The sequence below is a fragment of the Macrotis lagotis genome, chromosome X, assembly GCF_037893015.1.
Source record: "Macrotis lagotis isolate mMagLag1 chromosome X, bilby.v1.9.chrom.fasta, whole genome shotgun sequence".
Lineage (NCBI taxonomy): Eukaryota > Metazoa > Chordata > Mammalia > Peramelemorphia > Peramelidae > Macrotis > Macrotis lagotis.
Genome location: NC_133666.1, coordinates 537176658 through 537188844, shown reverse-complemented (window position 1 = coordinate 537188844; position 12187 = coordinate 537176658). Strand labels below are relative to the sequence as shown.

Here is a 12187-nt window from a genome sequence, read left to right as displayed (position 1 = left end):
AAGAGAATATTGTACATATTCACAACAACGTTGTTAGATGATCAACTAGGATGGATAGAGTTCCTCTCAGAAGTTCAAAGATCAAAGACAGAGAACTGAGAGAACTGCTATGGACAATGCTGTCCACATCCAAAGAAAAAACCATGGATTCTGAATGCATATTTAAAACTTCTTTTTGTTTTTCCTTCCTTTCTCATGCTTTTTTCTCTTTCCCCTTAGATCTAATTCCTCTTTTACAACATGATTAATAAGGAAATATGCTGAATATGATTGTACATGTAAAACTTTTACCAGACTGTTTGCTGCTGGAGAGAAGGGAGGATGGTAGAAAAATATGGAATTCATAAATTTGCAAATGGATAAATGCTGAAAAACTACCCTACATTTAGTTGTAAAAATAAAATTTTAAAAAACTAATAAATTAAAATAAAAAGTAGTTGAGTCTTAGATCTACTTGTCAAGTTCTCTCTTAAGCATCAGCCTCACTTTTCCAATTGCCTTTTAGAAATCTCAAACTGGATGTCTTGCAGACATCTTAAATGTAACATATATACAAAAGAGAACTGATTACTTTTCCTCATCATAATCTTTCCTCTCTAATTTCCCTATTCCTATCAAATACATGTCATTCTTAGAAGCTATGAGTCATCCTCAACTACTCACTTTCTCATCCCAATACTGAACTGGTGATCAAATCCTGTTCATCATCTCTTTCAAACATCTCTCTTAAATGCCCACTTCTCTCCTCTGATAACTGTGATGCATACAGGCCCTTATCACCAGTGACTGGCCTATTATATCCACCTCCCTTTCAGCTGTGAAACTGGTCTTCCTAAAATATTCGTGTGACCATATTATTCTTACTTAAACTCCAGTGGCTTCCTATTATCTCCAGAACAGTATGTAAGATCTACTACTTGGTTTTCAAAGCTAAATAGCTTCGTAATCTGGCCCCTTCCTACATTTTAGTCATATCACACCTTAATCTCCTTCATGTCCACTGCAATCAATGATTCTGACTTCCTTTATGTTTTGGTTTTGTTTAAGACATTCCATCCTAGAGTTTTTACTTCCTATTCTTCATGCATGATGGATAGCGCTGAGTCTGGAGTCATGAAGATCTGAGTTCGAATTCAGTCTCAGATTTTTACTAGCTGTGTCACCCCTCAGCAAATCACTTATTCTTTGCCTGCTGCAATTCCATGCAAATATCCAAGCATCATATTCATCTCCCCACCCCCAAGCATCTTGCTAACTGCCTTGCCCAGAATTAGATCTACTAAGACCAGAGCTTCTCCCTATCATCTCAGTTAGATAATAATCTTAGTGTTTAGAACAGTGCCTGGAATATAGCTGACTGGCCATTCATGAAAATTTTCATTCATTAAAATTGAAGAGAAAAAAGATGACAGGCCAAGTACCATTTAACATTTGAAGAATGTATAATATAATTAAAACATGAGTTTCTAAAATATTTTAAAATCTATATCCCTGCAGCTTTGGTAAATAAATAACTGGAAAGTAATTTGCCTTGGCAAATTTTTTTATTTCAATACATGAGACACTAACAAAATATATTTATACAATATTGACTTGTTTCTAAAGCAAGTATTTATTTTCAACTATTGACTATTAGTATAACTTTCACTATTAACATAACAATTTTTTCTTTGCCCTGACTTTGAGTTTTCCATTCAGCTCAGTTCTATAGCTTAGTACCAACTGTGGAAGCAAAGGACGATGTTTTGAGCAGTACCATGCCCATAATGCCACAGCTTGCCAGAAGGGTCCATCTACTGTCTTCTGGGTAGCAGTACTGGCATAAACTGTAATCATGAGTCCTTCCACAATGTCAAAGTTATCACGAATAGCCTTGCCCAAGGTGATCAAGAGGATGGTCTATCAAGATACCAAGATACCTGGTAGTGCAGAAGACATTGCTTACAATCTCAAGGGAATGATCATATTTCTCATAGTTCACTCTATCATCAACACTGGAGCATTAGAAATGATGACCTGCTTGAGATTACCATTCAAAGACCCAGCCTTTGTCATGGTAGTAAAGATACCAAAAGACTCCACAGAATACTCAGCTCCAGGATCTCCCCATTTAATATTAATGGGATCCTACTCTTAGAAGATGATAATGACTTTTCCATTGATCATTAACTTTCCATTCTCAGCCTTTAGAGTAACCTTGTTACTTGAACTTGTTATGGATAGAATCATAACAAAACATAAAAACTATGTAGTTGAGGTCATTGAAGGGGTCTTTGCTGGTCATAATGGCTACTCTGCTTCAGTTGAATGGAACCCTGGTCACCAAGCACCCAATACCGTTGACTCTGACCTTCACCATCCTGTTTCAGTAATGTGATTGAAGCAGTAGATCCTGGCACTGAGCTTGGGAGAAGAGCTGAGAATCAACATATATTTTCTTAGATCAAATACTGAAATCTACAAATCCCATCTATTCATTAGGGCCTGCCTGTCTAAATAATTAATTCATAATTAGAGATTTATAAAATTTCACCTATGATTATAATTTAGAGTTTGTAGATTAATGGTATAAAACATGTGACAGCATGTTGCAGTGCAAAGATTGCAAGTTCTGAAATCAAAGGATCAAGGTTCAAGTTGTGATAGCCATTATCTATGAACCTTCTTCCTCATCTGTATAATGGGACATCTGACCTCTAAATATGTCCTCTAGAGTCCTTATCAATTCCAGAGAGATACAATCATATTATTACCATAAAATTTAATATCCATTAAAGTATAAAAGGGTTGGAGTCAAGAAGACCCAAGGATCAAAAGTGACCTAAAGTCACTTGGTAGTTTACCTCAGTCTCTTCAATTGTAAAAATGGGGATGATAAAGAGTCTCACCTCAAAGAGAACAAAAGGGGTTATTTTGAGGCTCAAATAAGATATTTGCAAATAATATTTATAAAGCACTTAGCAATGTCTGGCACATAGTTGGTGTTATAGAAATACTTGTTAATCTATAATGTAAGTGGAACTGTTTGCTTCTACCAAGTTCTTAAAACTACTCTTTTCTAGTTGGAAGTATCTTTTCATTAATCTTCCTAAATAATTCAAAAAGAAACTTCAGGCAACTCCATAAAATTACCTTCAAATCTAATCCAAAAACAACTGCAAGCTATTTATAAAAATTTACTGAAATTATTACTATTTGAGTCTGAAATGTCACATAATTGGAGGCTATGGACTCTAGTCCATAATGTTACTTAATAGCACATCTTAAATTAATGCTATATTTATAAGGATTATCTTTTTTAATTAAAAAGATAAATATAATTAAAATTTTTTTTTCATTACACATCCATTACGTAGGTTATTAAGAGATTGCCCAGAAAAATATCAAGGACAGGAGAACCTATAGAATGGAGGATGGTCTACCAAGATACCAAATATATTATTTATTGTTGATGTTGCCACTACTATTGAGAAATCAGAATGGATGTATCACATAAATAAGTGTTACAAATGTTTTCTTAGGAGTGGGAAGACACCCAGTGATGAACATTCTGCTGTCTTATACTGACTCTCAGGTAACTGTATACATGTGCTATCAGAAAGCACTACTACTAATTTGGTTTTTTTTTTTTTTACAAACTCTACACTTAAAAAGATTTAGTCAATCCTCCAAACTTGAATAAATTTGTGACTTCTGCTCTGACCTGCTTTCCTCAGGGACACTTGGCAAATGACATTAACAACATTATTTATTGCTAATCAGAATATGATCAGTCATTTATGTACCCTTGAAATATTCTTGTAATGATAAAGATGGTGATAATAGTTAAGGGAGAAAAAGTCGTTTAGAAATGAAAATGAGCAGAGCCAAGGTGGCAGCAGGAGAAGAGCCTCTCCTAGGTGCTCCCTACAAAATATTTCAAAAACCTTAAAATTATGACTCTAACTAAATTATCAAGAGACAGAACCCACAGAAAGATCCAGTGAAGCAATTCTCCAGTCCAAGATAATCTGGAAAATAGTGGGAAGACTCTGTTCCATGGGGTTGGAGCTGCAGCTCGGGAAGATACAAGGAACTTCAGTCTCCTGGAAATAGCCCCAAGGTGCCTGGGAGTGCTAGCTCCTGGCAGCAGAAGCAGTTTCCTGACCTGCACTCCAGGGAGCACCAAGCACAACTTGGAAGATCAGCAGGGAGACCTTTACCAGAACAAACACAAAGCCCAGGCCAGGCCCTCAGGGAGGCCTCCACACTAAGTACAACCCAGATGCCAGGAAACAGAAGCAGGCCCATGGACCTGCCCAGCAAGAACCTCCAGGCAGGTGCAACCCTAAGTGCTCAGCCCACTGAAGGTAGAAGAGTGGAGGGAGACTGCCGAGATATGTCCCAAAGCCCCAGGACTCTGAGGCTTTGACCACATTCAGACCCTAATCACAGTCTGGGCCCCGCTGTAGAGCAGGGACCACTCCCCCCAGCCTCCAGAACAGAGGGGGGAGCTTTTGGTCATTCACAGACCAAGAGAGCAGTCAGAGCCTCACACACTGAGGTCCTTGCAGGGGTGTCCCAATAATACTCAAAACCTCAGGAAGCACCCCAAAACCAAACCAGGCTGGGGAAATTAATAAACAGGAAAAAAAAAAGGAACCTGACCATAGACAATTACTTTGGTCCTATGGAAGACCAAACCACACAATCAGAAGATGAGAAAGTCCAAACTTCTGCTTCTAAAGACTCCAAGAAATATAGAAGTTGGGCTCAAGACTATGACAGAGCTCAAAAAAAAAAAAAGATTTTGAAAATCAAGTAAGGGAGATAGAAGAAAAATTGGGAAAAGAAATGAGAGAGATGCAGGAAAAATATGAAAACAAAGTCAGCAGCTTAGTCAAGGAGATCCAAAAAAATGCTGAAGAAAATAACATGCTAAAAACCAGCGTAGGTCAAATGGACAAAACAGTTCAAAAAGTTATTGAGGAGAAGAATGCTTTAAAAAGCAGAATTGGCCAGATGGAAAAGGAGATAAGAAAGCTCTCTGAGGAAAACAAATCCTTCATATGTAGAACGGAGCTAAAGGAAGTTGATGACTTTGCAAGAAATCAAGGAACAATAATTCAACACCACAAGAATGTAAATTAGAAGAAAATGTGAAATATCCCATTGAAAAAAACAACTGATATGGAAAACAGATCCAGGAAAGATGATTTAAAAATGATTGGGTTACCTGAAAGTCATGATCAGAAAAAAGAACCTTAACCTCATTTTAAAAGAATTTCCATAGGAAAATTGCCCTGATATCCTAGAAGCAGAGGGTAAAATAGAAATTGAGAGAATCCACCAATCTCCCCTGGAAAGAGATCAAAAAAAAAAAAAAACCAACCCAGGAATATTATAGCCAAGTTCCAGAACTCCCAAGTCAAAGAGAAAATTTACAAGCAGCCAGAAGGACACAATTCAAATATCGTGGAGCTGCAATCAGGATCACACAGGACTTAGCAGCAACTACATTAAAAGCTCATAGGGCTTGGAATATAATATTCCAGAAGGCAAAACAGCTGGAAATGCAACTGAGAATCAACTACCCAGCAAAACTGAACATCCTCTTCCAGGAGAAAGATGGACTTTCAATGAAATGGGAATTTCAAATGTTTCTGTTGAAACAACCAGAGCTGAACAGAAAGTTCGTCAAGTACAGGATTCAGGTGAAGCATAGAGAGTGGAAAAGGGTAAAATATGAGGGACTAAATGATGATGAACTGCATGTATTCCTGCATGGAAAGATATTGATAATACTCACATGAACCTTCTCATTTATTAGAGCAGTTAGAAGCTTTTATAGTCAAGACACAAGAGAGAGTCAAATTTGAAGGTATAATATATTTTTTAAATGGAGTCAATGGGTGAAAGGGAAATTTACTGGGAGTAAGAGAAAGGAGAGGTAGTAGCAACCCCTCTGCAAGGAGGTCCCATGGATTGAATAGGAGAAAGGGGAAATTTTCTACAAAAGGAAATCAGAAGTTTCCAAGGAAATCCTTTGGGAGGAGCAAATATTCAGAACAAAGTAAGGGACTGGTAGTGCCCTAACTGAATTGGCTCTGGAAACCAAAAATTTACCAGAGAAACTACTATAATTAGTATACAACAATTTATTCCATCATCTTTTACACTTTCAAGAGGTGTTCATGGCAGAGACAACCCTAGTGGCACGAGGGGTAAGAAAAGTACCCTCATGGACCGTGGTGGACCCGATAATATGTTCAGAGAAGGTCAAGAGATAGTTTTGGGGAATGGATCAAGGCTTTGGAGGAGAAAGGATTGAAAGACTTGGAGGTCCTCTCATAGGACAAATGGGAAGAACAGGAGGATATGAAGGACTTGGAAAAATTAATTTAAAAAGTACAGAGACCAGTCCTCTTAAAAGCAAAACTCCACACAGAAAATGTTTTAAATTTATAATTCCACAGTTATAGTGTTGGTCATGATTATTTCTTGGCTTGTACTTTAGTTAATTTTTCACCATTTATGGAAAATAATAAAATACTAGCATTTTATTTAAAATTAAAATTAAATAAAAATTAAATGTTTTTAAAAAATAAATCTGGATATGTGATAAAATAATTTCCTTATTTGTACAAACAAGATTATAAGAACAATCATTTAACCATAATTCTGAAATACTTGGTTTTGTCTTAAAATTTGAATATGGTACATAATGTTGTACATTAGAAGTCAACTTTTTAATTTATGTGACTAAGCATTGTTTTAAAGTTTTAATAAAAATAAGATCAAAGTAGTGCTTCAATTCATTTTGTGTTTGACTTTTTTAAGATTCCTAAGTTCATACAAATCTACCTGACCTTTTAGAAATGTGAAGCAAAACCACCAAAGGATTAGATTTCATTAAAAAAAAAATAAGGGCAGCTAGATGGTGCAAAGTAGATAGAGCACAGGCCCTGGAGTCAGGAGTACCTGAGTTCAAATCCAGCCTCAGACACTTAAAAATTACCTAGCTGTGTGGCCTTGGGCAAGCCGCTTAACCCCAATTTGCCTTGCAAAAAAAAAACAAACCTAAAAAAAAGTAGATAGACTTCCTTCTCAGAGTGATAGATACACATATAAAGACAAATATTGACATGTGTAACACCTGTCTGCTGTAGTTACTACGTATTTAGTCAGTTTTTTGGTAACTAACTTAGGAGACAAGTTTGTGTGAGGTTTTAAATTCCTGACTAAATATTTTTACAATTAAAAAGTCCTATATACTTAATAAAAAATTAATCTCATGTGAAAACAAGAAGAGGCAAACGTCATCCTTGTGATCCTGTTTCTAAATTATTCCTTATGATACTGTGAATCTGGAGAAAATAAATTCATATCCCAATACTTAAACTCAGTTACAAAAAGTATTTATATTATCCACCTATACAATGTGTACAAACCACATTAAATCCAAAAAGAATAATACCAGGATAGCAACTTTTTTCTCAGACAGCTTATCTAACCAATCAAAAAAGATGAGAAGAAGATAATAGCCATGAAAGATAGGGCAAAAGCAGTATGAGGGAAGTCTACTACATTCACACTGTAACAGGGATTCTTAATTTTTGTATACCTTTACTGCTTTACCTGTTTGGCAGGCTGGTAAAGCCTATTCCCTTCCCAGAAAAATGTTTTAAAATGTAAAAATGAAATGCATAAATTGAAGATTATATTGAAGTAAAATTATCAAAATATTTTTTAAAAACAAGTGTATGAACCTCAAGTTAAATCTTCTAACAAAAGAAAACTGGCTAGGGTAGGAAGAAAAGCTCAAGTGTGTAAGAAACCACATGACGACAGAATAAATGTTTAAGAGCAAAACCCATGAATATAAGACTAGATTTTGGAATATTCATTTTGTTAAAATTTTCATTTATTTAAAGCATTGGGGTTAAGTGATTTGTCCAATTGCCCACCCAGCTAGGCAATTATTAAGTGTCTGAGGCCGGATTTGAATTCAGGTCCTCCTGACTCCAAGACCAGTGCTTTATCTACTGCACCACCTAGAAGCTCCCTAGAATATTCTTTTTTTTTTTTTAGATTTTTTCAAGGCAATGAATGGGGTTAAGCTGCTTACCCAAGGCCACACAGCTAGGTAATTATTAAGTGTCTGAGGCCGGATTTGAATTCAGGTACTCCTGACTCCAGGGCAGGTGCTCTATCTACCGTGCCACCTAGCCGCCCCTGGAATATTCTTTAAAAAAAAAAAAAAGATTTTTTAAAGGACTAGTAGAAACAATAAGTTCCAAATGACTCTATGGAAGCATACTTTTAGCTGGAAAATGGAGAAATTTTTTTAACCCCTCTCAAAATAAAAATTAAGAATAAAAATAACAGTAAATTCAAGGAATATGGGATTGGACAAGGCAATAGGGTAAACAGTAGGGGACCAGGGTGAGCAGAATTTCTGAGACTAGGATGAGATTCATGTTAGAAAAACCCAATCTTTTTTTTTTTTTGTTTTGTTTTTGCAAGGCAATGGGATTAAGTAACTTGACCAAGGTCACACAGCTAGGCTATTATTCCGTGTCTGAGGGGGGATTTGAACTCAGGTTCTCCTGACCCCAGGGCCGATGCTCTATCCACTGTGCCACCTAGATGCCCTAGAATCATCTACATGGAAAAATTCTGATTTTAAAGGGACTGGTAAAAAGTGAGGAAAGAGTACCACAAAATAGTTTAAATAAAAAAATATAAAACTGCTCTGAGTAGGATAGGAGCAGCCATTTCAATCTATCATAATTCTAAAAGGTCTAGTTATCAAGGAAGTCACTAATTTCAGTCACTGTCAGAAAACAGAACTAAGGTCAGTGGTGGTAACAGGAGTGTCACTTCTCTAACTCAGCAAAAGAAGTTTCTGCCTCTCTGGTAACAGAGGAGTGAATACTGCTGATGATTTTGAAGATGGAATGAAGGCTAAAATTGAGGTAAGAGTCCCCCCATTTCTTTAAGGGACTTAAAACTTGCTCTAAGGCAAAAAATGAGAAAAAAAGCCTTAGCAAGAAGGACTACCTAACCTCTGAGAACAAAATGCTGCAATAGCTACTACTATTACCTTTCCCATCATCACCACTACTCCAATATTTATACAGCATTCTAAAACTAGAACAGGAATTTAAGAATACCTCAAAGGATCAAGCTTTGTCAACTGATATATTACATTTTTAACCATAAAGAAAAGAGTTGGTAGAAGAAAAATTTTTATTTCATAGTAAAAACTTGTATGTCTATTGACATGCCTAGATCATATAATGAGAGGTTTGTAAGAATTTCACATGCATCATCTTATTTGATCTTCACAATAATACTATGTAATAAAAACTATCCTCATTTTACAAATGAAAAAAATTGGTGTTCAGAAAGCTTAAATGACTTACCCATGGTCACACAGTAAGTACTGGAGGTAGAATTCAAACCCAGGTCTGTCCTGATGCCAAATCCAGTGCTCTTTCCACTACACAACACTGCCTCTCTAAAAAGAGATGTAGAAAAGATTTAAAGTGTAGAAGAGAAGAGGTGAGGTGACTGTAATTCTGTCAATAAGCCAAAAGCACAAGGTCAAAAAGCAAAGAAAAGTAATAGGTTAACACTGATACCAAATGACAACACTGTCAAGGAGTCACCTTTCAAGAATAAGAAATGTAGAAAAAACATTTTATTATTTCTTAAAGAAATCTAAACAGGGAAGGCTAGGTGGCGCAGTGGATAGAACCCCTGCTCTGGAGTCAGGAGGACCTGAGTTCAAATCCGACCTCAGACACTTAATAATTACCTAGCTGTGTGGCCTTGGGCAAGCCACTTAAACCCCATTTGCCTTGCAAAAAAAAAAAATCTAAACAGTGAAAAAAAAAAGTCCCCACAATCAGTAAGAAGAAAGAGTCTCAAAACTTCCTTAAAAGGCTGGCACTTCACCTTCATGCCAAGTCAAACACTGGTTTGGAATACAAGTTCACTTGTATAACAAGAGAAATTTAGATTTGAACTAAAAGGACATTTTTATATTAAAAACTACAATAACAAAATTGTAAGAAGTTATTTTACCTATATGATCCCAGATTGATATCCCATTCCTACTTTACATAATTCCACTGCAGAAAATAAACCGAATGCTAATAAAGCTAAATACAAGAAAACATCTGTCTTGGAAAAACCAATTAACACACACACACACACACACACACACACACACACACACACATATGGGGAAAATATATATATATATGGGGAAAACATATAAGGGGGAAAAGGTCTATTTATTTATACAGCAAAATCTATCTGAAATGTTAAAAATATATAACAATATGTAATAGAATGTGTCCTTTAAACTGATACCTTTCTTATGATCTAAAAGCTATTATAGTGGACTTCTTGCCAGGATAGTTCACTGAAAGCAGGCAAACTGTATAGTTCCTATAAGTATAATCCTGAAAAACCTAAAAATTGCACCAGACCAAATAATGATCTCTAGGAAACTGAAGAAACAGATTAGGTATAGGCTGGCAGACTCCCAAAGAACCTGACCAGAGATGTAGGCTGACAGGCTCTCAAGAGACAGAGGGAACTTTCCAAAAGAAAATCCCATCATGATCCTATACTCACAAGATAAGAAAACTGGAAATTACAAAGAGTAACAAGATAATCCAGTCCAAGATAGCCTAGGCCCATGGGCTCCAAATTCTCGAGCATTCTGTTCTGAGATGTCATAGAGGGTCTAAAGATCCAGTACTTTCAACTCTAAGAGATTATAACCCTAGGATGTAGCTGGTAGACCAGGGTAACCCAGATTGAGATAAAGTAGGAAAGTAGGGCCTAGTCACTCTGTTCAAAAACATATGGGGGGGGGGGGGGGCAGCTAGGTGGTGCAGTGGTTAGAGCACCGAGTCAGGAGGACCTGAGTTTGATCAAAATCCAGCCTCACACACTTAATAATTAACCTAGCTGTGTGACCTTGGGCAAGTCACTTAACCCATTGCCTTGAAAAAACAAACAAAAACTTATTAGGAGGTGATATGTTATATACCCTGACATAAAGCCCTACCTTTCCCCAACAAAGGTCAGAAAGAAGAGAAAAACTAAATAATTACGATACCCCAAAAGTATTAAGTTGAAGCAGAGAGATTCAGAGGGGAAAAAATGGATTTTTCTCATGAATTACAGTAATATCTCAAAGAAATAAAACAGGAAGTTTAAAAAATAGAATAAAATTTCAGGAAGAAATGAAAAGAAACTAAGTAAACTAGAAGTTAAAGCAACAAACTTTACTTCACAGCTTCCTTAATAATCATAATGGATCAAACAAATTGATTTCATGAGAAAGCAAAAAAACAATAGGGGGGGGAAAAAGGAGAAAATGTAAAGCATATGATAAAAACCATCAATCACTTCCTTGAAAGACATTCCCCAAAAGATAAATCCCAGAAATTTCAGCAAAAATTCAGAATTACCACATCAAAGAAAAATATGCTGCAAACACTCCGAGTTTAGGTACCAAAAATTGTGGTCAGAATTAAACAAGACCTAGTAGTTCCCACCGTAACCAAGAAGAAAATTTAGAATATATATTTCAAAAGGCAAAAAATAAAGACTGAGAGCTGGACCTTCAATGAAGATTAAAGTTTTGCTTTCAAGCAATTTTGATGTAAAGACCAGATTAAATTTTGAAATTTAGATATAAAAAAACCCAACAAAATTTATCTGAGCAACTAGAAGGGACTATAATACAATATGGAGTAATAAAATTCTAACATGGAGAGAAAAAATGTCCCTTGAAACCTTAATTCCATAACAACTTAATGTCTTCAAAGGGAATCGATAGTTAAATAAGAAAAACAGAAGACCCAAATATAGATGGATTCTGATTGAAGGGTTTAAAAAAAATTAAAGAAAAAGGAGAATGGGAGGCTAGGTGGTGTAGTGGATAAAGCACTGGCCTTGGAGTCAGGAGTACCTGGGTTCAAATCCAGTCTCAGACACTTAATACTAATTACCTAGCTGTGTGGCCTTGGGCAAGCCACTTAACCCCATTTGCCTTGCAAAAAAGAAAAAAGAAAAAAGAAAAAGGAGAATAAAACGAGTTGTTTTTCATAATTGGGACATATGGAAAGAGTATTCATGGAGCAAAGAATTAAGGAATAGGGAATCCACTGAATCTAATTCT

At 36.0% G+C, this 12187-nt stretch overlaps 1 protein-coding gene across 6 annotated transcripts in view; it reads right to left on the bottom strand.

Moving 5' to 3' along the window:
* WWP1 (WW domain containing E3 ubiquitin protein ligase 1) overlaps positions 1-12187 on the bottom strand; it is a 135411-nt gene that overhangs the window by 105435 nt on the left and 17789 nt on the right. For all 6 annotated transcript variants that reach the window (XM_074199594.1, XM_074199591.1, XM_074199592.1 and 3 more), the window contains exon 2: positions 9408-9502. The gene's annotated coding sequence lies outside the window, so the exon portion shown is untranslated. The remainder of the gene's footprint in view (positions 1-9407; positions 9503-12187) is intronic.